This window comes from Camellia sinensis, chromosome 1 (genome assembly GCF_055761805.1).
Source record: "Camellia sinensis isolate YWXY chromosome 1, ASM5576180v1, whole genome shotgun sequence".
NCBI classification, from domain to species: domain Eukaryota; kingdom Viridiplantae; phylum Streptophyta; class Magnoliopsida; order Ericales; family Theaceae; genus Camellia; species Camellia sinensis.
In genome coordinates, this window is record NC_138961.1 from 201,924,659 (window position 1) to 201,951,427 (window position 26,769).

Consider the following 26,769-nt stretch of genomic DNA (forward strand, 5'->3'; position numbering starts at 1 on the left):
GTGGGTTAGGCTTTTCAACTATACATACATGTTTACGGGTATCTATGAAGTATGACTCAGATTGTGTAGTGTGAAGTTTAAATGTTAGTCAGCAAAGATTGTGTTGCTGTTGATATAAATGTGTGCCGGTGAATTTGATTGAGTTTTTTGTGAATTGGATTTTGAAAATTGAATCTAATTGCTCAAGGTTGTGGAATTGTTTTAGATGGATTTGAGTTTGTCAATTTCTAAATTTTCTTTTCTTATTTTTTTTTAATGTCAAATTAGTACTGTTCAATTGTTTTTTGTGTTAATCGAATTGTGTTATTCTGAGATCCATGTTCATGTAGAATCTGAAATTTGAGTTATACATATACCTATGAAATATTCAGAAGATTCGAGTTATATTTGATTGATAGAGATGTTGATTTTATGACTCCTCTATTTTGCTTTAGTGTTCTATAGAGGATTGATTTTGGTCCTATGTGGCAGACTCTTTTGAAATTCACATATGAATTTTTTTTCTCTGATAATTTCATGAGTTTGAGAATGTTAGTTTCTTTCTGCTTTCTTGGGCTGATCATGTTTCCTTTTTTCCCAATGTAGACTTAAAATTTGTGTTCCTATTGCATTCCTTGCTTTCACAGTCATGGTGCTAGTTAATTATACCAATGGAACTTTAGAGCATTCTAATTTAACTTACAGCAACGTAGATAAGCTTTCTATCTCGAACATTCCAATTGGATCACATAGGTAAGCAAGACTGTGCTAAATTTGCTATATATTTTAAGTTACTTTTTTCTTTTGCCATAAATATATTGGTTTGGTTTGGTTTGGTATAAATATGCTGAATCCTCTCCATAGAACTTTGATCCTTATATTTGCTCTTGAGTGCTTTTTGTGGGAATTGCCTTTTCTATTTAGTTTATGGAAAAAATTTAATGGTTTTTAGTTTGTTTTTTGTTGGTGGAAACAAGACAATATTGAGAGAGAGAGAGAGAGAGAGAGAGAGAGAGAGAGAGAGAAGGGAAAAGTAAAATTACAGTTTCTTCGCATATTTTAATTTAATAATTAATTTTTCTCCGTGACATGTAGCATTTAGCTTAGAATAGGAAGTAATTAAATTTTCTTTCAGGTTAACTCATCTTTTTTAGGCTTTCATGAAGTTTTATGATTAAGTTATATCCATTCGCTTCTGTCGATTTGCATCCTTTTTTTAAGGCAGCAATGTTGATTTAGAAACACATTTTTTCGCACAAAATTGTCAAAACTATCTAAAGGTAAGGCATGCAGTTAACTCTCAAAAGATTGTCATTGCCCTTCCCATATCATTTCAAACATATTTTCCTATACGACAATCAAACAAAAAATTCAATCCATCTTCTCAAACACAAAAACTAAAATAGCTAAATAGCCAAAAAGTCAAAAAACCACTTTCCAAACGAGGCCATGATGTAATAATAATAGGTAATGTTACTTCGTATTTCAATCTGAAGTTGTCACTAACTTTGTGTCTTTTACTAATTTGTGAATTTACACATTTTTATGTAGGTACTTCTCAGAAATATGCCACCAGACCTTGATGAATCAGATAGTGAGCTTGTGAAGCATTTTTTTCCTGGTCAAGTAAGCACAACTGGCTTGACTACTATCAGCTCAAGTATGCTAGAAACCAATCAAAAAGTCCCTATGTGAAGGTATTCCAATGACTATGAAAATTTGATTATTTTGAAACTGGTATTAATTTGCCAAATTTAGAAGGAAATTACATCATGCTATATCTCACTATTAATTACGAATACTAACATCTTGTCAGGAAAATGTTTTTCATTAAACATACTGGTTTTCTTGGCCTTTCGGGGAAGAGTGCAGACGCAATTGATTTTTATACGTCTGAGATCGAGAGACTATCAAAAGAAGTAAGTACTAGACATTCATTTTCTTGTATAATGCTCATACTTCAGGGTCATTTGCCTATTTGTCCCCTTATGATTAAGCTTCTTAAATACAATATTCTATAGCTATCTTCACTTTACATACCAATTGAAATTGATCATTGTTTTGAGACAAGAAGAAAAAGGGGACCATAAACTTAATATTCCCGAACTTCTTCATTCTTCATTTTTTTCTCCTTGTGATTATTATGTTGATTCTTTCACTTGAACCTTTGTTGTAGATCTCAAAATCAACCAGCGAAGGTGCGTAGCTTCTCTTTCTCTCTCTCTCTCTCTCTCTCTCTCTCTCTCTCTTGTATTCAAGCTCTTTAAATTCAGAATCGCTATAGGTTGCTTTGACATGATCTAGAGAGGAATGATTGGGTAGGTAGGTGTTATTTCTAGAATTTGAGTTTTGTCTAGCTTAATTATGTGTGAAATTTGAGTGCAGATAGCTGTTTCTCTAAACTAATATCAATTCACCTCTCTCTCTCTCTCTCTCTCTCTCTCTCTATCTACTCCCTCTGTACATATATATGGTTGTTGACATGATCTAGGGAGGAATCATTGGGAACATAGATGTAATTCTAGAATTTGAGTTTGATTTAGCTTAATTAGGTGCAAAATCCGCGCGAAGATTGCTGTATCTCCAGAAAATTAGGGAAATTGTGGGTAGAAAAAAGAAAAAAATAGTATAACACCATACTTTTCACGTTATAACTAAAAATATATCATAATTAAACAACACATAAACCATAGCTAAAATCTCATAAATTATAATTAAAATATTGTCATAACTTAAAAAAAAAAAAAATTAATCATAACAAAAAAAGTAAATAGCATAACTAGGTGGTATACCACTTTAAAGGGTGTGTATAGTAGAATTTTCCAAAAAATTATCAGTCGTCTCTCTCTACTCTCTCTACATGTATTGTATTCTAGGTTGTTGTTAACACTAGCGGGGAATCATTGGGAAGATGGGAATTATTTCTGTTATTTGAGCTTTGTTTAGTTTAATTATGTGTGAAATTAGAGCGAAAACTTCAGTTTCTCTAGGAAATTATCACTCTACCTCTCTTTTTATCTCTACTTAACATGGTGTTGCAAGGAATCATTGAGAAGTTAGGTGTTATTTTTAGAATTTGAGTTTTATTTAGCTTAATAGTGAGCAAAATTTGAGTGAAGACAGATGTTTCTGTAGAAAATTATCTGTCCACCTCTCTCTCTCTCTACATGTATATCATTCTGGGTTGTTATTATCATGCTCTAGGGAGGAATCATTGGAAAAATAGGTGTAAATTCTGGAATTTGATCTTCATTTGGCTTAATATTTTGTGCGACATTCAAGAGGAGGCAACTGATTCTCTAGAAAATTGGATTCATAATTGCTTTTCATTTTCTTGTTTTATTTTTAGGTTCCCCATCACCTGCCTTTGTTCAAATTTCAATTCAAATTTAAGTAAAAAAACCTTTTTAATAGCATAGCAACAAATTTGAAAGTGGCCTTCAAAATTTTGAGTAAAATTATGACTCTTGATTTGAGTAAAAGAATGAGTAGAACTCACTTTCATTTAGGAATTTTGAGTGAACATATGAGAGTTTTTCTTGATTTGAGCAGAACTCATTTTCATTCTAGTTTCAGTAAAGAAGTGAAGAGGGTTTTGAAAATTTTCAACTCCAATTTAAATTTGGAAAGGGTAAGGACTGGTTATGTGCTGTATGCTTGAATGTTCTTTCTTTATTTCTAATTTGGATTTGCAGATTCTAACAGTTTGTGGAGTTACTCTCTATGTCTATCTATCTCTCCCTTAAACTTTTAATTTCAGTTCAACTTTTACTATTAGATCAGCAATTTCAATATTTTAAGCTTACCAGTATTGGTAATGAGTTTTTGAAAGTCTTAAAACATTTTTTTTCCCTGGGTCAGTTTAGTGAAAAGGTAGATCTTTTGTGCAATTGATTAAGATTACACCATAATGGTAATGGGATAATTTAATCGCCTAGTACGCATCTTTTAACATTTTTGCTTTATTATCCATCTCACTAGCAAGTGGGGTAACTTGGTATTTTGGTAAAGAGTACATTCCCTTGCATTAATATGGAAATAGGCATCACATGACCATTAATTTGTTATTAATGTAACAATTTTCAAGTTTTTATTTTTTTGATCAAATTGATGAAATGAAATATATGAAGCTTGACACTTCATTTATCGATTTTGTGTTTAAGATGCTAGTTGATGATATTGGTGATGTAACAATTACTAATGATGGTGCTATAATACTCAATATGTTAGATGTTGAGCATCCTGCTGCAAAGGTGGAAGAATAAAGCATCCATTTGGTTGAGTTTCAACATTGAGAAGTTGGAAATGGGACAATTTTTGTGGTTATTATATTAGTCAAGTGATCCAGCAGATAATGATGCATGGAAAGATAAAGGCACTGGTTAGCTTTTTATCAAATGTAAATAGGGTGTTAACAAGGGCACAAGAGAATTCAAGCCAACAATTCTTGCTCGAAATGATGTATGTTTCTTCTAATTGTTTTTGCTCCTCAAAGTTGAGTTAAGTTTGAAATCTTAAGTTTGTAATGCATCTCTGATATTCTTTAGTTCTTTTTAGTGCAGTACCGTACCTTTCTGTGTATAAATCTATGAAGGTGCCATCAACTCCTAACTTTTGTTTAATTGGTTGTTGATTTTTTGAATATTGATTAAATTTATCTAGGGGATACAAATAGTTGTTAATGGATCAATAGAACATGAGTTTCATATGATATTGATATGCTTTTATTACGGAGAAGATTCCAATATTTTCCATGAAACAACTAAACATTATGCTGGTTCCTTTAGTTACACAAAATTTCTTTGTTTGATATTTTGTATCATCTTCTAGCTACATTAAACAATTAAATAATTATCATGAAGAATTCAAAACTGTAAAAGGAACTGCCTGCCTTTTTACTTTTTATCTTAAAAGAAATTTTGTTATTCATGTAAGAGCAAGTGTTTTTTTTTTTTTTTCTATGTTGCTCATGTTTTGTATTCAAATTATTTTGTTCAAGTAACCATTGTGGTTTCATAGGAACATCACCATAATCAACAAATAAACTCCTGATAATAGTTGAAATTGTAGAAGGTATCTTGGGTATGCGGACCTATAAATGCGATAAAAAGCCTTATTCGGGAGATCCAAATCCTTAAAAAGAAAACATATGTCAATGCCTTGTTCGCCATGTCCTCGTAATGTTAAGCCCTTGATCCTCCATTGAAGCTTGTTTTTATATGTATCCTTGTTTGTGATAGCACCTTTGCAAGTTTAGTGGTTTCCCTGATTTTTCTATGTTATATATGTTTTTGTTCTTGCTTGTTTTGGTTTTTATTCTACTTTCTACTACCATATGTCATTTGCCTATCCCTGGTTAGAAAAATTCTGCACTCCTGTTAGTTTTACTTTCATTTGAATTTTTTTGGAACTGCACGTCATCCATAAAATTTTATTTTGCTGCTCCAATTTCGTGTACTAACATGCCACCTCAACTTAATGTTTCTAGGAGGATTTTTTTACCAAGAATGCTAACCCTTTGGAACATATATTTAAATTTTTGTTCGGTGAGTTGTGTTCCTTTTATATGATGACTTTGAGAAGCCTTTGAATCGTTGTTTTACTTTTACTGTTATCTCTTTAACTAGGCCTTAGTTCTTTAGACAACTGGCCCTGCTCATTATTTCCTTTTTATGAAAAAAATTCATATTGAGACTTTCCAATTCATTTTGCTTTTTGTTTCCGTAGGCCCAAAAAATGTCGATGGCTAGAGAAAGAAAACTGTTGAGGTTTGATCTTCTGCTTGGGAAGTTTCAGAGGCAGCAAAAAGCATTTCTCAGTAAATTGGATTATAACAAGAATTATTTTGTTCTAATCCAACACTTTTTTTTTAGCCTAGTTGAATGACTGTGAAGAACATTAAGAGTTTCAAGCACAAAAAATGACAAAAAAAAATAAAATAAATAGAAATTCACTTGGATTTGGCTTGTACAACGTAGTCAGATTTTTGGAAAGATCCTAAATCATAATGATGCACTATTTATAAATGTCATTGAAAACTATTTACGATGGTAGTAAGATGGTCGCTAATACATTGTAGGGTGTTTTTTTTTTTTTTTTTTTTTTTTTTTTCCTTGCGACGGCAAAACATCACTTGCCATAAGTAGGTTAGGTGGTCGCAAATAGTTTGCGATTGCTGTTTTGCGGTCGCAAAAAGTATTTGCGACCCCTACATTTGCGACCCCCATTTGCCGTCGCTTGGGTAGTCGCAAAAAGTCTTTTGTGACTGTATTTTTATTATTTGCGTCTGTTTGTAACGGTCGCAAAAAGTATTTTTTTTTGTAGTGTTTTATGTTTGAGATCAAGATTGGATCGTTTAATCTGGTCAATGGACATATTTTTGGGTCTCATTTCGATAATTCGAATCGTTCAATATGTAAAACTTGTCGAGTACTATATCTTTGCAAAAATCACGTTGATCAAATATCGATAGCTATATGATCAGATTAGATTTGTATACAAAAATAGATTGTGAAAAAATAAACGGTTGACAAAAATTTGATCTGATCAAATAGCTATCGATATTCGATCAACGTGAATTTTTACAGAGATATAGTACTCGACGAGTTCTACACATTAAACGGTTCAGATTATCGAAATGAAACCAAAACATGGGCCCATGGGCTAGACTGGATTGGACTGTCTTGATCTCAAGCATGAGACAAGTTGGACCCAAAATCATATATACTATGCTTATTGTGTATATCTTTTTACAATCTCGCTAGGTAGCTCAAATAACTTTTGGCTCGAATGGCTCGAGGTGCCAAAACGACTCACTTTTTTTTTTTCTTTTCTTCTTCCATCTCGATTTTTCTATCTGTTTTCTCTTTGAAACAAAAAGAAGGAGAAAAGAAGGAGAAGATGAAGAAGAGAGAAGGAGAAAAGAGGGAGGAAGATAGAAGAAAGAGAGAAGAGGGAAAGAGAATAGAAAAAGAGAGAAAAGGGATGGGGAACACATAGAGAGAGAAGAGAGGAGAATAGCAAGAGAAAGCCGGAATTCCTATCCACCGGCGACGCCATCACCGTCGCAAACCCTCCACATACCAGCGCCGTCATCACCGTCACAAACCCCTCCGCCATCACCGTCGCCCTTCGCGACCTCCTTTGTGTGTATACACAGATTTATGTATACAGATCTCTCTGTTCCCCTCTTCTTCTTCTTCTCTCTCTTCCTCTTCTCTCACCTCTTTGTTTCAGAGAGAAGAAAGGAAAAAAAAAAGATTTGCAAAACAACGTCATTTTGCAATTTGGGCCACTCGAGCCTCTAAAATTTCAAGCTATGAAGCAATTTTCATCTTTTTATTTATTTATTTATTTATTTTTGTAAAGGGTTGAATTTCTCATGTCATCATAATCAATGGCAGAGATAGAAAACTAAATCAGAAAGAATATTTATTAATTACAACTTCAAATTTTTCCCCATAACCAACAATAAGAAGATACTAATAATTTTTAAATTAATATTAAGTACAAAACCTTAAATAAATTATTACAAAAGTATTTCAAATAAAATTTTACAATTAATTTCGAGTAAAATCGATAGGAAAAATATTGCGTATAACTAATATATCATGGATAATGTGAAAAGTCATATATTTAAGTCTTAAAATAAATTATATAATGGTAAGATAAATTAATTTTTTATAAAATTTGAGTAAAAATTTCATATAATAGTGATATCATGTTATTATTGACGTATGATATCACCAACCAATAATGAAGCAATATATGAGGGGTGAATTTCACATGTAAATATAACTAACATTCTAATAACATTTACATATATATAGTGAGATTAATTATATTTATATGTCAATAATGATAGATATTACCTTTATATTGAGACTTTTTTACAAAATTTTTATACATAAAAATATAATTCGTTGTAGTCTTTTTATTTTCAATAAAACAATCACTATTGTTCTCATAAATTTAGAAATGCCATTGGCAAATATTATAAATATTATTTTTGTTTAAAATTTTATTTATATACACATGTAAAAAAAATAAAAAAAAAATCCATAATCAAGGGGGACACGTGATCCCCCTAGCCTGTACGTGGCTCCGCCACTGATCATAATTTGAAAGAGTGTTTAGGTTTGGTAAACTCATTTTAGGATCAATTTCGGTAATCTAAACCGTTCACTAGATGTTCAGAATAAATTTTATATAAAAAATAAGATAATTAGATATCAATAATTATAGGTTTAAATCATATTTATTTTAAAAAGTGAACGACAAATATAATTTTAAAAATAAAACAAAAAGAAGAAGATTTATCAACAATGATCAAGCATTTCAACTCTACGTGGAATTGCAGCTTGTAATCAACAAATTTGCAATAGCTCACTTATTTGAGTTGTATCCTCTATGTCTCAGACAGGTTTTTCGACAAGAGCTATACCAACCGGTCAAATATCATTGAGTGCGTTTGGTTTTAGTTTTTTAAATTTAGTTTTTTTTTTTTTTTTAAATTGAGTTTTTTAGTTTTTGAATTTTTTCATTTTTAGTGAATATTTTAAAAATTTTAAGTAATTTTTTTAAAAAACTTTTTTAGACACACCTTACTTAAATATATCTAAATAATAAAATATTTATGAAAAAATATTTTAAAAGAATAATAAATACACAAAAATATAAAAAAAATGTACTGAATTTTCATATATATATATATATATATATATATTTTTGTATTTTTGGTATTGAATGAATTTTTCAAAGATTTTTTTCACAAATATTTTACTTTTTAAGTGTATTTATGTTAGGTGTATCTAAAAATGAAAAAAAAAATTACTTAAAATATTAAAAAAATTCATCAAAAACAAAAAATATGAAAAATAAAAAAGTAAAATTTTCTAAAAAATATTTAAAAAAAAACCAAAATCAAAACCAAAAAAACTAATTTTGATCCTATTTTTGGAGTTCCTCTCCCCATAAATCAGGACACCAAAATGGCACGAAGGTGGTGGTGGCGACCCACAAGTGCCAAAAATTTTAAACAGTCAGCATGTAAAAGAACCTCTTAAGCAACTGCAGTTTCTCTTTACACAAGCAATTGCTTCATCACCTACTGCATTGGAGGTGTTAGGTGTGGGTTATAGGGGTGATTATAACTTATTTTAATTTAGGAATGTGTGTCAGACTATTTGTTATAACTTCTGTTTATAATTTTTTAGATAGAAATAACTTAAATAAATTGAGAAAAAATGATTATTTAGAAGCTGGAAAAAGAGTACTTTTAATTTCTTTTTTCTGATTATCAACTTTAGATTACAATAAGTTGCACCAAACCGCACCCTTGTCATAAAATGAGCTTAATTTAGTTATAGCAAGGGCTTATCCAAATAGAGATGCTTTTGTTGAATTTGATATCCGAACTTCTATACATAGTCTCCAACCCTGGATTCTGCTTCCCATTATAATCATCATCCCGATCTGGGACTGGGAGATTAGCAAATGACACTCTATGACCTCTGTCAGTCTTACCGATGAACTCTGTTTCCAAAGCTCTCTTGTTGGGTCCTTCAACTAACACAAGTTGAACAGTATCGATTTGGGAGTCGTAACATTGACCTGTGCTCTCACGAAAAGCCTTGATGAGTTCTACCAACCTCCTCTGCTTGACGGCATCAGAAACGGTTGGAAAAAGAATGATGTGTTGGTAACTTTAATGCATTATTAAAGTGGGTGCCCATCCTTAATGGAGGTGGAGTAAAGTGAATTTAGATTCTTTGTAAAGAAATCTTTACACTACAAAAAGAATGATAAAAAATTATTAAAATTTGAATGAGAAATTGATTTTTTAAGTTGACCTCATAAAAGATGTATTGGATAAGGTGGCTGTAGAATTATACACATTACACATGTGTATAAAATGGGTGTAATGATGATGGATTGAATTGCCATCAATTGGGAGTTTTGCAAAATACGAGTCCAGATTCTCTGCAGTGTTTTCTTGCAGTGGATCCTGCTGTGGTGCCAAAACGATGTCGTTTTGGTACCTTTTTTATTTTTATTTTTATCAGCTTCTCGCTCTTACACTCCATTCCCAAATCTGAGACCCAAATCAGAGAGGGACCACAAAGACGACAGAGAAGAAGAAGGAAGGAAGAGGAAGGGGAATCACCGACATCACCAACGAGATCCTTTGCCTTCTTACCTCGTCGGAATACTCTCATGCTACCATCGCCGCCGTCATGGCCGCCTAAGCCTCTGAAAAAAAGGGGCTTCATCTTTTTCTCGCATTTACGTTTTCGTTGGGAGTACAATGTTGTCACTATGATTTCAATCTAGGGTTTCTTTGCACAAGGAAGAGAGATATGGCACCTCCACAATAGAAAAAACTCAATCTCCTCTTGCAAGTTGGTTTAGATGCATGAACAATCAAAATGGAAACAAAAGGCAAAACCAATTTCTAAAACTATGAAACCCAGAAATTGAAAAGGCCAATTTCTTTGTTAGTTTGTGTTTTCATTAAAAGAAATTGGTGTATTGCCAGGTGAAATTGATGGGTTGAGTTTAATTTGTGTTTAGAGTGGTTTGTTGCAGACTCATGGTGAGAAATTGTGATTGATTGGAGCAATAGAGAGTTATGATATAAATATATATATATATATATAGTGGTAGCTCAGATTTTTGCCATAGAGAAAGATTGGGATTTACATCTTTCAGCCATTACTAGTTCAAAACCTTCAAGTATATGATTACATTCAACATCTTCATCCTCTCCTCGTCTTCATTCGTTAGTTTCCGAACCCAAACCCAAATTCGATTAAGAGAAAGAATAAAGAGTGTAGTGAAGAGGATGAACAATGTGATTGTCACAGAGCAAAGAAATCAAAAGAAAAAATCAGATTTTTGCCAATCAAAATCAGATTTGGGTTGTTTTCTTGAGTCAAAACCCGAAGAGCAGCTGGAAAAAAGAACGAGTGTTAAGAGTGTTAGAGAAGCCCATTTCTTGAGTCAAAATCAGATTTCTTGGGTCTCAGATTTGGGAATGAAGTGTTAGAGCGAGAAGCTTTCGTTTTGGCACCACAGCAGGAACCACTGCAGGAAAACACTGGAGAGGATCTGGACTCTGCAAAATACAATGATGATGGATTGAATTGCCATCAATTGGGAGTTTTACAAAATTAAATCTCTTGCATTTGTTGCAAGAGCTTTTTTCTCTCTCCCTTCATCTGTGTAAAAGGAGACCCTCTTCTTCATTCTTCAACACTAAAAAATTGTGTTGCTCTTCCTGTCAAAAGTTTCCTTCAGTTTATATTATATTCTTCCTGAGAGAGAGTGCTGTAAAGTTTTGTTCGTTGAAGCTATTCAGTCGGTGCATTGCATAGCTGGTCCAACAGTCGTATCCTGGGAGACAGACGTAGAACAACCTGCAGCACCCAACCGGTGAGGCGACGAATTTATTTTAAGGACATTGTCTAGTATAGGCTTCGGTTTGCTTTCTTCTGCAATTTTATTTTATGTATCTCTATTCTTCTACTTGTAATTTCTAGCATGAGGTTGTAGTCTATAATTGCAAATTTGAAATATGGATTTATTTGTTCTATGTGATCCCACAATTTATACAACAAATTTAAAATCGATTAGTATTTTTTCATGAAATTGGAACAAATAATTTCATATGTAATTGGATTAATTATTTTTCCTAGGATTGTACACTGTTATAAGATTGTTCACTGTTTCATGAATAGGAATTGTGTCTTATGTAATTGAACACATATGTGGATCATGTGTAGAAATTCTAAGTCATCCTCGTGTCCCATAAATTTGCTTCTATTGCACAGATTCATTTTTTTGTTTAATTAAGGTTACTGTTTCTTGTATATCACTGAACATGATTGTAAAGCAATTTGGTTTGCATGCTGATGTGTTGTTTCTATGAGTTCCTATATTGCATGATATAAGGTTTATTGTATTGGGGGAAAAAAAAAAAAACCAACAATCAGTAGTCTACTGTTGCTTATCATGTTTTCTTGAAATTGATCAATTATAAATTCATAAGGATTGTAGACTATTTACAATTGCTCACTGTTTTATGGAAATGCTACTATACGATTTTATGTAAATTATTTGCATGATTCAAAATTCTACTTATTGCTTGCACATACAAATATCTTCATGCCTTCTTGTATAGGTTCATTCTTATTAATGAATAAATCCATTTTGTATAGGTTCATTCTTAGTAATGAATATATCTATTTTGTGTGCCATCAAAACAATTTCATGTTTGTACAATGTAGTCGCACTGTTTCATTTGTATACACAAATTGCATGTTGCTGTTTAGGAACAAAACTACATTTGCATGGTTCTAATTTTACAATATAATTTGCATGTTAAATTGCTTCTAATTTTCTATAATTATTTACATGTCACTTGCTTCCTAAAATTATATGCTTATAATTGATAATTTTATAATTCAATTTGCAAGTTAAAAAATGTTCTAGTTTTTAATTTTTGTTACATGCTTATTGTATGATTTCTAGTGTATTATGTTGTGTTAATTCCCTATCATGATTTGCATGTCATTTAATTTTATCATATAATGTGCATGCTTATGGGTGTTGCAATTTTTTGACATGCTACCTATTTTCTAGATTTTAGAATTATTTGCAATTTTACATGTGAATTGCCAGCATTATGTTCAAATTTATTATGTGTTAATTTCATACATAACTCACAATTATTAAATAATTCAATGCTTAGAGTTATAGGTTTATATGTAACTCTTGCATATTAATTTAATTTAATTTATTTATTATTGTGAATTAAATTGATTTGTAACTCATGACTAGAATTTTAATTATTTAGGAGGTATAAGGTTTGTAACATTTGTAATAATTTTATAGAACCCTTGATTATTAATTTTTTAATTTAATTTTAGAGTTATAAGGTTTGTCATTTATTTGGGAGTTGTACTTTTAATTGTATAACTTGTCTAGCATTTTAATTTAATTTAATTTGGCTATTAAATTAATTTATTCTGTTACAGTTTCTTTAGATTAGTTTCTTTGTATTATGTTGTGGTTTTCTACTAACTTTCCTTGTAGGAATACCTATGCAAAAGGGAATGGAAATATATATTTATATATATATATATATATAAATCCGAATGGAAAGAAATTTTTGAACTACTTACAATCGTCTATTGAATTGGTTTACTTGTCTTATTTTGAAGTAATTTTTGCTTGAGATTTTGGTATGGTTTTTTACCATTATGTAAAAGCAAATTTTATTTGCTTAATCATTGCTGTAGCAATTTTTTACACTGCTTGTAAGTTTGAAACTTGGTTTGGCTTTCTGAATTAGAAACCAAAGTGTTTAGCATTGGCTAAAGAGTAGTTCTTATTTGTTCAAAAATGACAACTAAGACGGATTTGGTTTCAAACTTTTGGAGTTTGAGGAATTCTTTGGGTTTAATCTTTTTATTCCCAAAGTGTTGGAAAACCAAGTTCAGAGAAAGTTTTTGGTTATAATCTGATTATTTCCAAAGTATTTTGGTGTTGAGAAAAGAAACTAAATTTTAGCATTGGCTAAACCATTTGCGATTTTTTTTCCAGAAATAATGGGCTCAGTTCCGGGAGTACCAGTTAACTTTTATGAGTGGTGTAATTCTGGTAGCAAATTTTATTTGCTTGGGAAATGGTTTATTTAACCTGGTTTATTCCCTGAAAAACTTAATTTATTTCTCATAAATTAAGAGTTAACATGCTCTTGAAAGTTTTGTCTAAGGTTAATTGGGTCTTAAGTAGGATCGATGTGACCCCTCCAGTCTTCTTGGAAACTTTCTTAACCATGTTCGATTATAAGGTAAGTGGTGAGATCAGTTTTGAATTGAATTTCAGACTTCGGGATTTTCTAGTGTTAAGTGTAGTTTCTGGAAAAACAAAATAATGAAATTTTGTTGTGATTTTTCAGAAATGGCTTCAAGAGGTGACAATAGGAAATGTTGTTCCACTTGACAACCTTAAACTTTGCGAGGTTCTTAAAGGAAGATCTAGAGAGATCAAATGTGATTAAAGAAAATCATAAAATTGCATGATAATATCTCTGAATTAATTAGAGGCGATTAGTATGTTATCCTTGTGTCAATCATAACATATATGATTGCTATGTGACTTTGGTTGAAAGGAAAAATGAGACAACCCAATAGGGTGGGTGAATATATTTTTTGAATTTTTAAAATTCCAAGTATATTCTTAAATTAGTGGCTTCTAGTGAGTGCAAGATCACCGATCACAAAGATGGGAAACTGGTGGTTCCTAGGAGGTGTTAAACCACTGGCTACACAGTTATGAGAATGTGATTCCTAGTAATAAATACATTACTGATCATACGTTAAGACATGATGGTTCCTAGTAGTAAAAGAGTCTACTGATCATATATCAAGACTGATGATTCCTAGTAATGAAATGGTCTACTGATCTTATGTCAAGACATTGTGATTCCTAGTAGTGGAGTGACTACTGATCATATATCAAAACATTATGATTCTTAGTAGTGGAGAGTCTACTAACCACATGATAAGAAATGAGTGATTCCTAGTGATAAAACTACTTGCATGTTATGAAGTTCCGAATAGTAGACTATTGATCACTAGGTTTGTGATTTCAAATAGTAAGGCTATTGACTTCAGAGTGATATGTTGGACCAAACTTGTTTTGATGCCTTGAATTTAAGAAAGACCTAATTCGGTTAATGACAGTCTGGGAATATGTTTACTGTGACATGATTATGAAAGTCTTATAATCATTGTGACATAAGGAATTGTTTAAGGACCCTGTATGAATTTTTAGAAAAGACCAAAAGCTTTTGTATAAATTCTACAAATGTGGGGGTATCATGCAAAAAGTGGTAATACCTAAACCCAAGAGGGTTAAGATAAGCCTAAAAACCCATTGACTTTGTATTCAACGGTCATGCACAATATAACGGTGCATATTGATTTCTTGTGTTTAAGTCTGCTATTCCAGATATATACAAGAATACTATCATGGAATCCAGAAATGCGTATTTCTTTGAAAATGTATTTTCTTGTCGTATCCAAGAAAAGGTTCCGAGTTCCATGAAAGAAATTGAAGGTGACAATGATCACATAGATGATCAAGTCGATGATCAAGATAAGGAAGTAGATGAGCTAAGGAGTAAAAAGGCTAGGACCGCAAAGTCTTTTGGTTCAGACTTCTTGACTTTTATGTTAAAGGGCGAATCTCGAACTTTTCATGAAACTGTGACTTCATCTGAAAATCCTTTGTGGAAAAAAGCAATTAAGAGTGAGATTGACTCCATCTTATAAAGCCATACTTGGGAAGTATGGTTGATCTACCCTCAAGCAGTAAGGCCTTGGGGAGCAAGTGGATCTTTAGAAGAAAGATCAAAGCACATGGATCAATTGATAAGTATAAAGCTATGCTAGTTATCAAAGGATACAAGCAGCGAGAAGGCCTGCATTACTTTTATACGTATTCACATGTGACAAGGATTACATCCATACTGAAAAATCTAGAAATCCCCTAGATGTTGATTTGTGATTATGTATCAATTTTAAGCAGTATATAACAATCCCAATCAAACAATCAAGACAAATCGACACAACGATTTTACGTGGAAAAACCATAATTGGACACCTCCAATTGTGATAAAAAAATCACGGGCAATAGCCACAAAACAATCCACTAAGAAGATATAAAGGAATTACACAGGTATACTCTCAATTACCTAGCAAATCTACGCTCGAATTGAACCAACCTCTATGTGCGTCTTCCAACCCCGTCTTCACCTCGGAATTGTCTTGACGATGAGCCACTCCAGAATCCACTAACGCTTCAGGCTCAAATTCTTCATAATCCACCAAAGAACAACTCTTTTTTTTGTGTAGAATGAACAAACAAACCTTTGATGTATACTGTTTAAACCATAAGTTGAATACTCAATGAAAACATTAAAGAAAACTAGCAAAATATCCCCAGATATAAACCTTAGAATCCAAAAAGAAGATCTGGAGGACTTGTCCAAGTTTTGGGAGAAAAACCAATTACTTATAGAAATCCAAAGTAATCTTAGTTTTGGAAGAAAACCAATTCCTTATAGAAATCCAAGAATCTATGTTCGCGCGGTCCGCTCGAGCGTGGGAATTCCCGCTCAAGCGGAGGCTTCAAAATTGTGTGATTCACATAGGCTTCACGCTCGAGCGGAAGTTTCCATGCTCGAGCATCGAATCACACCATCTAGTACTTTTTCAGGTGAAGCAAAGATGCTGTGAGCTTGCAATCCCCGCTCGAGCGTCACTTTCCCCGCTCGAACAGGACGACCAAAATTGGAAAATCTGGAAAGCTTGATCCTATTACAACCTCGGTTTTGATCCATGGAAATTGACAAAGGTACGATTCGGGTTGGATTCGCATCTAATAAACTCATAGCCTCACTGAAATCAAAGGTATGAAAACAAATACAACTGAAAGGAGTTTTGTCAAACGGGGTTGCCAAGAATAAAACCTAACAATCTCTCCCTTTGGCAATGCCATGACAAAACACACCTAACAAATAAAATCCTAAACACCCCAACCCATTACAGCCAAAAAAACCCAACTTCTTTCTCAAGGTCATGATCTGTAAAACAGCTATTAGTGCTACAATCTCCAAAACAACTATTAGTCCCACAAGAGTATATGAAAAAGCAATAGACATATGACACGATTATCTTGAAACAACTCTCAAACAACAAAAGCAAGATCATAAACCAACCCAAGTCAAGATGAACCAAACTCCCCCTCACTAAAAGCAACCACAAACACTGAAAACAGTGAACAAGAAGAAAACGACAAAAATAATATGGTGGAGCAAGCAAGAAATTTCAGATTAGTACCTTAAAACACACAAGACTATCCAAGAAGTACAATTACTAGTAAACACAATGTGCACAGTCTGTAGAAGATTCCTCATGAAAGAAAGTGATGTATTATGTGAAAAGCATAGATCCCGTAAGAAAGGTGTGTGTGTGACTCTTGGAGTTCGACAAACACTAGATTCAATCCTAGTAGTGATCTGAAAGTTGGACCTCCGACAAGAGAATCTAAGCACAACAAAGGAAAGTCAAACCACTAGGAATCAAGGGGTATTTGGTGAGTAAAGGTGGAGGCTCCCCCTCAATCAATGAATCTTTTTTTTTTTTTTTTTTCACACTATTTCTTTTGCACATTTTTTCTTTCTTTTGCATAATTTTTTCTTCTTTTCTTTCTTTTTCTTTTTCTTTTTCTTTTTCACACTCATTGGCGGCTGACACGCTCAAGAGTATGGAAACCGAACCAGAGAAGCATGAATATAATAAGGATGGCCTGGTTGGTGACTCTGAGGTAGCCTTTTCCTCATGGCTGGACTACAAAGAATAGAGGGGAAAACCGTGGAGATGCAAAAAGATGGTAGGTGGTTAAGAGACTCAACATCACCCAAGATATGCTAGTATAGGTCAATTTCTCTAGGAATGCAAAAGATCAATGACAGAAGTCCATAGAAAAAAAATCACTAAGGCGGAAGACTCCAAAATTTGCTAATCCAAGAGTGTGTACAGAATGAGACATACTAATCAAAAAACACGCACTCCAAAATGAGTAATGACCACAGAAAGCACACATATATTAATATGTAATGGATATTCCCATCAATTCCAATATGCACCAAGGACCACTCAAAAATTTCAAGCTTGCAAAACCATACTAAGAAAATCTTTTTGGGATTTTTTTTTTCAAAAATAAAGCAAGGCAAAAAAAGAACAAGCACATATGTAATGACAAAAAAAAAAAAAAAACACACAGAAACCCAAAAACTAAAATGAAAAAACAAATTTACACAAGTCAAGTTTTCTCACCTAAACTGTTTTAGTACGAATAAAGTTGTGAGAATTACAGTTCTTGGGTGGTGTCTTGACGTTGTAGTTCCTTTCCGCTGCAATGGGAACCCGTCTCAACTTGGCTTCCAACTTCCAACTTTTAAGTCTAGGCAAAGACACTCTCCTATGCAACTTATAACAATAAGGGAGAATATGACCTTGCATACCACAATGATGACAAATAAAAACAGGGTGTACAGGGTGTACCTTCTTTTCTTTTACCTTACCAACTCTAGGAAGTTTGAGAAGTCCATCCTTATGTTGAATTTTTTGTTCCCCCTTTCCTTGGGTTCTTGTATCATGAGATGTGGAAGCACTCTGTTTTTGCTATTTCTTACCACCAAACCCAATGCCACTCTTGTCAAAATAGATTTGTTGAGACCCAATGATATTGTCCAAAGTCTTTGATCCTTTGTTCCAAAGACCAATGGTAACCATGGCACACTTGAGTTCTTCCTCTTTCTTGATCATTAGTTCTTCCAAAGCAACTTGAGATATCTCGAGAGTTTCAATTTTTTCTTCATATGTTGCATAGATTTCCTGTAGCTCATTCCTCTCTGTCTCACAAGTCAAGAGTTTTGCACAAAGAGCTTGTCGATCATTAGCTATCTTGATGGCATCAATCCTACCCTCGGGAATCTCCTATTTTAATTTGACATTCTCACTTTCACTTGCTTTGAGTTTCGTAGTGAGTTTGTCATTTAATTTGGATAACTTAAGAGATTCCTTATACAACTTTTCATAAGCTTGCTCAAGCTCTTCATCATCACTTCCCGAGGATTCATCATCAGTGGTATTTTCAACCGGGCTCTTCGGATACTCTGTTTGTCCTTCAGTTTCAGAAGCCACCATGAAAGTAAGGAATTGTTTATGTCCCTCTTCGCCTTGATCTTCATTGTCACTTTCATCTTCATCAGATTCCGTTCATCATCCCAAGTGATGGCGAGGGTTTTCTTTTTCTTCAAACGAGTGGGGCATTCTGAAGCAAAGTGGCCAAATCCTTGGCATTCATAGCATTGGATTCTTTTAGAGTTCCCTTGTATCTTTCCTTTCTCCTTCTTGACTATAGGATTAATTTTGAGTTTATCTTTGCCTTTAGATTTATAAGTATGAGTAGATTTCAAAAGTTTAGGATTCTTTTTCAGAAAAGATTTTTTAAATTGTTTTATAAAAGTATCTGTAATCTTGGAATCTATCTCACAATCCTCATCAGAATCCTCTCAAACTCTATGAGCACTACTAAAAGCAATATCTTTTTGTTTCTTTTTGAAATTCCTATGTGCCTTATAAGTTTGGAGATTTCCAACCAACTGATCCAGCTTGAGGTTATCAACATCTTGAGCCTCCTCAATAGTCGTAACTTTTGGTTGGAACCGATCGGGCAAGGATCTCAAAATTTTTCCCACAACTTTGGATTCTGATATTTTTTCACCTAAATTGAAGTTGGAATTTACAATGTCACTCAACTTCGCATAAAATTCATCAAATGTCTCACTATCTTTCATTGAAAGGTTTTCGAAACTAGACGTGAGCCTTTGAAGTTTTTAGCGTTTAACAGAAGGAGTGCCCTCATGAATAATTTGTAAGATATCCCAAGCCTCTTTTGCGACTTTACAATTGCAAATTCGACTAAACTCTTCAGGTGTGACAGCGCAAAAGAGAGAATTGATAGCTTTACTATTCCAGCTACTATTTTGGTAATCAATTGTGTCCTACTTTTCAATTGGTTTGGGTAAAGTTACTCCATCAACGGTAATTGTTGGTTTGGTCCACCCATTCATGACAGATTGCCAAACTTTTTCATCTATAGATTTCAAAAACGATCTCATCCGAGCTTTCCAAAAAGAATAATTGGATCCGTCAAGTAGGGGTGGTCGAACCATAGAATTTTCCTCACGAATTGAATCCATTATCACAAATCAAACAAGATCTCGCTCAAAAGTTTTTTTAAAAAAAAACAAACAAGCAACCTGCTCTGATACCAATTGAAAAATCTAGAAATCCCCTAGATGTTGATTTGTGATTATGTATCAATTTTAAGCAGTATATAACAATCCCAATCAAACAATCAAGACAAATCGATACAATGATTTTACTTGAAAAAACCACAATTGGACACCTCTAATTGTGATAAAAAAAACCACGGGCAACAGCCACAAAACAATCCACTAAGAAGATATAAAGGAATTACACAGGTATACTCTCAATTACCTAGCGAATCCACGCTCGAATTGAACCAACCTCTATGTGCCTTTTCCAACCCCGTCTTCACCTCGGATTTTTCTTGACGATGAGCCACTCCGGAATCCACCAACGCTTCAGGCTCAAATTCTTCATAATCCACCAAAGAACAACTCTCTTTTTTGTGTAGAATGAATAAACAAACCTTTGATGTATACTGTTTAAACCATAAGTTGAATACTCAATGAAAACATCAAAGAAAACTAGCAAAATATCCCCAGATATAAACCTTAGAATCCAAAAAGAAGATCTGGAGGACTTGTCCAAGTTTTGGGAGAAAAACCAACTACTTATAGAAATCCAAAGTAATCCTAGTTTTGGAAGAAAACCAATTCCTTATAGAAATCCAAGAATCTGTGTTCGCGCGGTCCGCTCGAGCGTGGGAATTCTCGCTCGAGCGGAGGCTTCAAAATTGTGTGATTCACATAGGCTTCACGCTCGAGCGGAAGTTTCCACGCTCGAGCGTCGAATCACACCATCTAGTACTTTTTCAGGCGAAGCAGAGATGCTGTGAGCTTGCAATCCCCGCTCGAGCGTCACTTTCCCCGCTCGAACGGGACAACTAAAATTGGAAAATCTGGAAAACTTAATCCTATTACAACCTCGATTTTGATCCATGGAAATTGACAAAGGCACGATTCGGGTTAGATTCGTATCTAATAAACTCATAGCCTCACTGAAATAAAAGGTGCGAAAACAAATACAACTGAAAGGAGTTTTGTCAAACGGGGTTGCCAAGAATAAAACCTAACACATACACATGGTGATTGCGATAGCAGCTTTATGTGGTCTGGAGATACATTAGATGGGTGTAAAGACAACTTTCTTAAATGGAGATATGAATGAAGAAATCTACATGGAGCAACCTGGGTGGTTTTCAGCTCCAGGACAAAAAAAGAAAGTCTGTAAGCTTGTCAAATCATTGTATGGTTTGAAGCAAGCTCCTAAGCAATGACATGAGAAGTTTGACAACGCTATGTTGTCAAATAGGTTCAAAATCAATGGGTGTAGGTGTGACAAATGCGTATATGTCAAAGACATTGACAGAGTTATGTTATTTTGTGTCTATACGTTGATGACATACTCATTGTTGGTAGTAATAATGAAATGATTTGAACTACCAAGAGGTTGTTAAACTCTAAGTTTGATATGAAAGATATAGGCCTTACAGATGTCATTCTGGGTATTAAGATTGCCAGAACATCTAAGGGTATTGTACTTTCTTGGTCTCACTATATTGAGAAAATACTTGAGAACTTTGGTAAATTAGATACAAGTGTGTCTAGGACATCGGTAGACGTGAGTCTACATTTGACCAAGAATAATGGTGAGAGTATTTCTCAGCTAGAATATTCTCGAGTCATTGAAAATTTGATGTATCTGATGAGCTGTATAAGGTCGGATATAGCCTACTTTGTTAGCAGGCTTAGTAGATACACGAGTAATTCGAATGCTACTCATTAGAGGGGCATTATGCGGGTGTTAGGTTATCTACGCTACACCCAGGGTTATGGGCTGCATTATACCAGATACCCAGCGGTACTAGAAGGGTATAGTGACGCTAATTGGATATCTGATATAAAAGACTCCAAATCCACTAGTGGTTATGTGTTTACCCTCAAAAGGGCAGCCGTGTCTTGGAAATCTTCTAAGCAAACGTGTATATCGAGATTAACGATGGAATCTGAGTTTATTACTTTGAATAAAGCAACTGAAGAAGCTAAATGGCTTCGTTAGTTCGTTAAGGATATTCCACGTTGGCCGAAACTTGTGCCTGCCATCTGTATTCATTGTGCCAGCCAATCGGTGATTGAACAGGCACAGAGTAATATGTATAATGGAAAGTTTAGACATATTCATCGTAGAGATAATTCCATACGGCAACCACTCTCGAACGGAGATGTCACTTTAGACTATGTAAAGTCTAAGGACAACATTTCCGCTAACCAAAGGGTTAACTCGAGAGTTAGTAGAAACGTCGTTAAAAGGAATGAGGTTAAAGCCTTTAGTAATGCTACCGGAATGGAAAACCCAACCTAGTTGACTGGAGATCCCAAGAACTAGGTTCAATGGGACAACCTAATTGTGTGTAACGGTGGTATGTCATTGAGGAGGTTAAACCTCCAGCCATTCCTTTTATTAGTGATACTTGCAAGTATAAAGGTTAAGTTGAGCTTTTAATGACTCTAATGTGTTGAGTTGAGTATAGCATGATACTCAAGTAGAGTCACCTACGTGAGTGTGAAGTGGTGCCGCTTCTATAAGAATTGACAGGGCCTAAATCTTTAAACCACTCACAAAACCAGGCTAGTGTTCCAGGGCCAAACCAGACACAACAGTGAGAACAGAACAATGGTTGGAGTAATTCCTATGTGAGGTCTGTTGTCTTGGTTTACATAAACGGCAGAACAGTTCAAGACTTTGTGTTCACTGGACAACCAGTAAATCCGATAGACTTCACTAGGAGGGGTTCAAAGCCAAAAGCTACCCTTTTCGATGCTGGGGTTCTTCCATTGCACTCTCTCCGAGTCTTTGTTGTTAAGCATTGTCCGTTTGTTGTTATTTGGTCAATTTTTATTCATGTGGGGGATTGTTGGAAAAAGAATGATTTTTTGGTAACTTTAATGCAATATTAAAGTGGGTGCCAATCCTCAATTGAGGTGGAGTAAAGTGAGTTTAGATTCTTTGTAATAAAATCTTTACACCACAAAAAGAATGACTAAAAACCATTAAGATTTGAATGAGAAATTGACTCATTAAGTTGGCCTCATGAAAGAGGTGTCGGAAAAGGTGGCTGCAGAATTATACACATTACACATGTGTATAAAATGGGTGTAACTCCTTTATAATGATGATGGATTGAATTGCCATCAATTGAGAGTTTTGCAAAATATAATGATGATGGATTGAATTGCCATTAATTGAGAGTTTTGCAAAATTAAATCTCTTGCATTTGTTGCAAGAGCCTTTTTCTCTCTCAAAGGAGACCCTCTCCTTCATTCTTCAACACCAGAAAATTGTATTGCTCTTCCTGTCAAAAATTTCCTTAAGTTTATATTATATTCTTCCTGAAAGAGAGCGCTTCAAAGTTCTCTTCACCGAAGCTATTCAGTCGGTGCATTGCATAGCTGGTCCAACCGTCGTATCCTGGGAGACAGACATAGAACAACCTCTAGTACTCAACCGGTGAGGCGGTGAATCTGTTTTAAGGACACTGTCTAGTACAAGTTTCGGTTTGCTTTCTTCTGCAATTTTATTTTATGTATTTCTGTTCTTCTACTTGTAATTTCTAGCATGAGGTTGTAGTCTATAATTGCAAGTATGAAATATTAATTTATTTGTTCTATGTGACCCCACAATTTATACAACAGGAACATCATTGACATAATTCCTATGGGCATGGGTTTTCTCCCTCATGCTATATGCAAACATGCATGCCATGTCACAACCAACGGCCTTTATAAGGCTTAGTGTGTCTTCGTGTTCCTCCTCTGTTTCACCACAGAAGCCTGCAGAAAGAAAATCACAAGTATCAAGGAACATATGAATGCAGACAATAACAACTATAGATAATTGGCTTTTTCACACACAATAACATATAGTATCTGCAAGTCATCCACAGAGGAAATATCGATTGGCCATCAGTTCTGTTGAAAGTTTTAACATGCAATGAGCATACAGAAGTAGTTTATGTAAATTAGGGTCTATTTAGAACCATTTTAAAAATTATTTTCTGTTTTAAAAGACGTTAAAAATGGAAAGGAAACAAAGGCTAAATGGCTTTTATGAAATCATTTTGAAGAACTGCCTAAAAAAAAACGGAAAAACTTATCAGGAAACAATGCTAGATACTTTCTGATTTTTCAAATATTCAGGTCCATCGATAACAAAAATGATTAGCAAAGAATTACCTTTTCAAACTTTTTTGTCATTCTTACATCCAACAGCCCAAAAGTGAAAAATGCAAACAAGAATTAAATAATACCAAACATATCCTAAAAATGTTTTCAAGATGTTTGTAATTATCCAATCAATGGTGTAGGGTCTAGGCACCATAAAATGGTAAGCATAAATCCTAAAAGCGTAAGATTTCAAGAGCCTCTTACCACATATGAAGTCACTGCTTATCCCAACATCTGGCAAGTTGATCCAGGAGATCAACAAAGTGTAGACCCATTTTTTTCACCTTGCACGTGATGGAAAAACCTTCACTAAACTTCCAATTGGCTCCTGGTTCAACATCTATTTCAGCCCCAGATGCGTCATTATAACTATTTACACCCTGACCAACGAGTGTTACTTACCTCTTTCATGCCTTCTTTCCAAAGCTCTGCTACCTCTCTCACAATTGATGCAACAGGACGTGATCTGCCTCTAGTGAAAGGAACTATGCAAAATGAACACATATTACAGCCCCTCATTACAGAGACAAAAGCAGCGATTGAATTTTTGGAGATGGCCACAGGACTGATAGCAGCATAAGTTTCTTCAAGTGAAAGTATAGTGTTGATCGCCTTCTGACCATAGTCTACCTCTTCTAATAGTCGTGGCAAGTCTCGGTAAGCGTCAAGACCACAGACCACATCAACCTTCTTATCTGCATCTAATATCTTATCCTTCAACCTCTCAGCCATGCACCCCAACACAAAAACTTTTGGTGGATGGAGGGATTGTGACCTCCCGATAGAGACATTGCTCTTCCAGTGCCTCTTTAGAAACCAAAAATAATTAAGCCTCTGCCGCACCCTGTGTTCTGCATTGTCCCTAATAGCACAAGTATTGATAAAAAATTCTCTGCACTCTCTGGAACCTCCACGACATCCTTGTATCCAACTTTATTCATAATAGATAAGACGATCTCCATGTCATTAATATTCATCTGACATCCATACGTTTCATGATATATGCAGCCCCTAGAAAGAGTTTCAGAAACTGGGGTAGGGCTGAAATAAGTCTTCATAAAGTATGAGCACTAACTAGGACTATGTGAAACAATTCTAACATCATTGAATGTACATAAGAAAAATTTGCAAGCATGCAGAAGTTTCCAAACATCGCTTGAAAGACCATAGATCTCTATGAATAGTCAAAGCCACACTACTACAAAAACAGTTAAAGATCACACTTTAATAAATAAAAATATTTCACTTTTATTGAAAGTGTAATAAAAAAAATTAGATTGATATTTTAATCACATTTAATTTGATTGAGTGCGATAATATTTATTTGGGCAAATTACAAACACTCCCTCGAGGTTTGGTGAAAATACAGATTTCCCCCTAAGGTTTGAAAAATTACATCCCGCTCCCTGAGGTTTTATTTCCATAACAAATTGCCCCCTGTAGTTTTTATTTTCATATAGATTCCCTCCTAATTTTCCCTAATTTGTTATGAAAATTTGACCCTCAGGGGGCAATTTATAATTTCTCAAACCTCAGGGGGGAATCTGTATTTTTATCAAATCTCGAGGGGGGTGTTTGTAATTTGCCCTATTTATTTTTTATGTCACTTTTTAATTAAGTGTGATTATATATATATTTTAATCACAACTTTTAATTAACATGTGATTGTACATATTTTTGAATATATTGTTTTTATATAAAAAATATATTCCAAACTTTTTCTCTTCCATGACTCTCAGTAGGCATGGATCCTTCATTTCCAAAGAATGTTGAATTTATGTAGGCATGGATCCTTCATTTCCAAAGAAGGTTGAATTTATGAGGACAAAAAACGTCGTTTTGAAACTTTTTCCAAATAAAACCCTAGCACCTCATTGTATGCTCAATGTCAACATCTCTTTAGCCTCTTCCAATCTCCCTCACAGTGAACTCGGCATCCCTTCTCTCTTACAAAGGCATGGCCTCTCTCTCTCTCTCTCGTAGTTGTTTAATGGTGGGGTAAGGGTTTTCAGTAACGTGGTGGCGCTGTGGTGGGGATAGAATGATGTAACAGAGGTGCGGTGTAAGAGGAGGAGGGCTAGCGGTGCTATAATAGGGAGGGAAAGAACAGGCATTTCAGATTTGTGGTAGAGAAAAGAGTAGTCTTGTGGTTATGGATAAGAGGGAAGGAGGCAATGGATCTATGGTAGTAGAGGGTTGAAGGGGCTATGGCAAGGGGCGAACTGTAACCAGGTGGGATAAGGGTTCTTAAGGGGAATGAAGAGGTTGGGGAGCCAGAAGAGGGTTGGGAAAAGGAGACGGTATAGAAGCCCTTCTTGTGTTTTATAAAATACCTCTGTGAAACATTGCCATATTGTTGTGTATTTTAGAGTTGAAGGGTCATTTCATTATCTTGTGTGGAGAATCCTTAGTACACAAGGTTTGAGTTGTTATGTTTGAAAAAATTTCCATCACAAATCCAAGACTTGCATTTCAAATTGATTTTTTTTTTTTTTTTTTTTAAATGTATTCTATGGCTTAATATTGATTTCTTTTGTATTGTTATGCATGAAGTATTAAGATATGAACATTCCAGTTTGGTTTTTTTGTTCAATTAGCATATGGGTGTTCTCTTTAGCTTGTAACATGTGAAACTGTGGAAAGTTCAATTTTAATTTATTGAGAATTTTTAAAGATGTGTAACCTCTCACTCATCTAACTATTTATGTACTTTTGCT

At 34.1% G+C, this 26,769-nt stretch overlaps 1 long non-coding RNA gene and 1 pseudogene across 3 annotated transcripts; one reads left to right on the forward strand and one right to left on the reverse strand.

The window, feature by feature from the left end:
- Positions 1-1,611: 1,611 nt before the first annotated feature.
- On the forward strand, positions 1,612-6,013 carry LOC114279030 (uncharacterized). 3 transcript variants are annotated; one of them, XR_014342912.1, is made up of 5 exons: positions 2,210-2,301; positions 4,143-4,440; positions 4,542-4,573; positions 5,468-5,525; positions 5,707-6,013. It is a non-coding gene; the product is annotated as an uncharacterized LOC114279030 (long non-coding RNA). The 3 variants fall into 3 exon arrangements; XR_003635137.2 differs by lacking the exon at positions 4,542-4,573 and having other exon boundaries at positions 5,707-6,012; XR_014342913.1 differs by lacking the exons at positions 2,210-2,301; positions 5,468-5,525; positions 5,707-6,013 and adding exons at positions 1,612-1,898; positions 2,156-2,177 and having other exon boundaries at positions 4,143-5,461.
- Positions 6,014-9,288: 3,275 nt separating this feature from the next.
- Positions 9,289-25,110, reverse strand: LOC114279003 (CDK5RAP1-like protein pseudogene; annotated as a pseudogene).
- Positions 25,111-26,769: the final 1,659 nt, after the last annotated feature.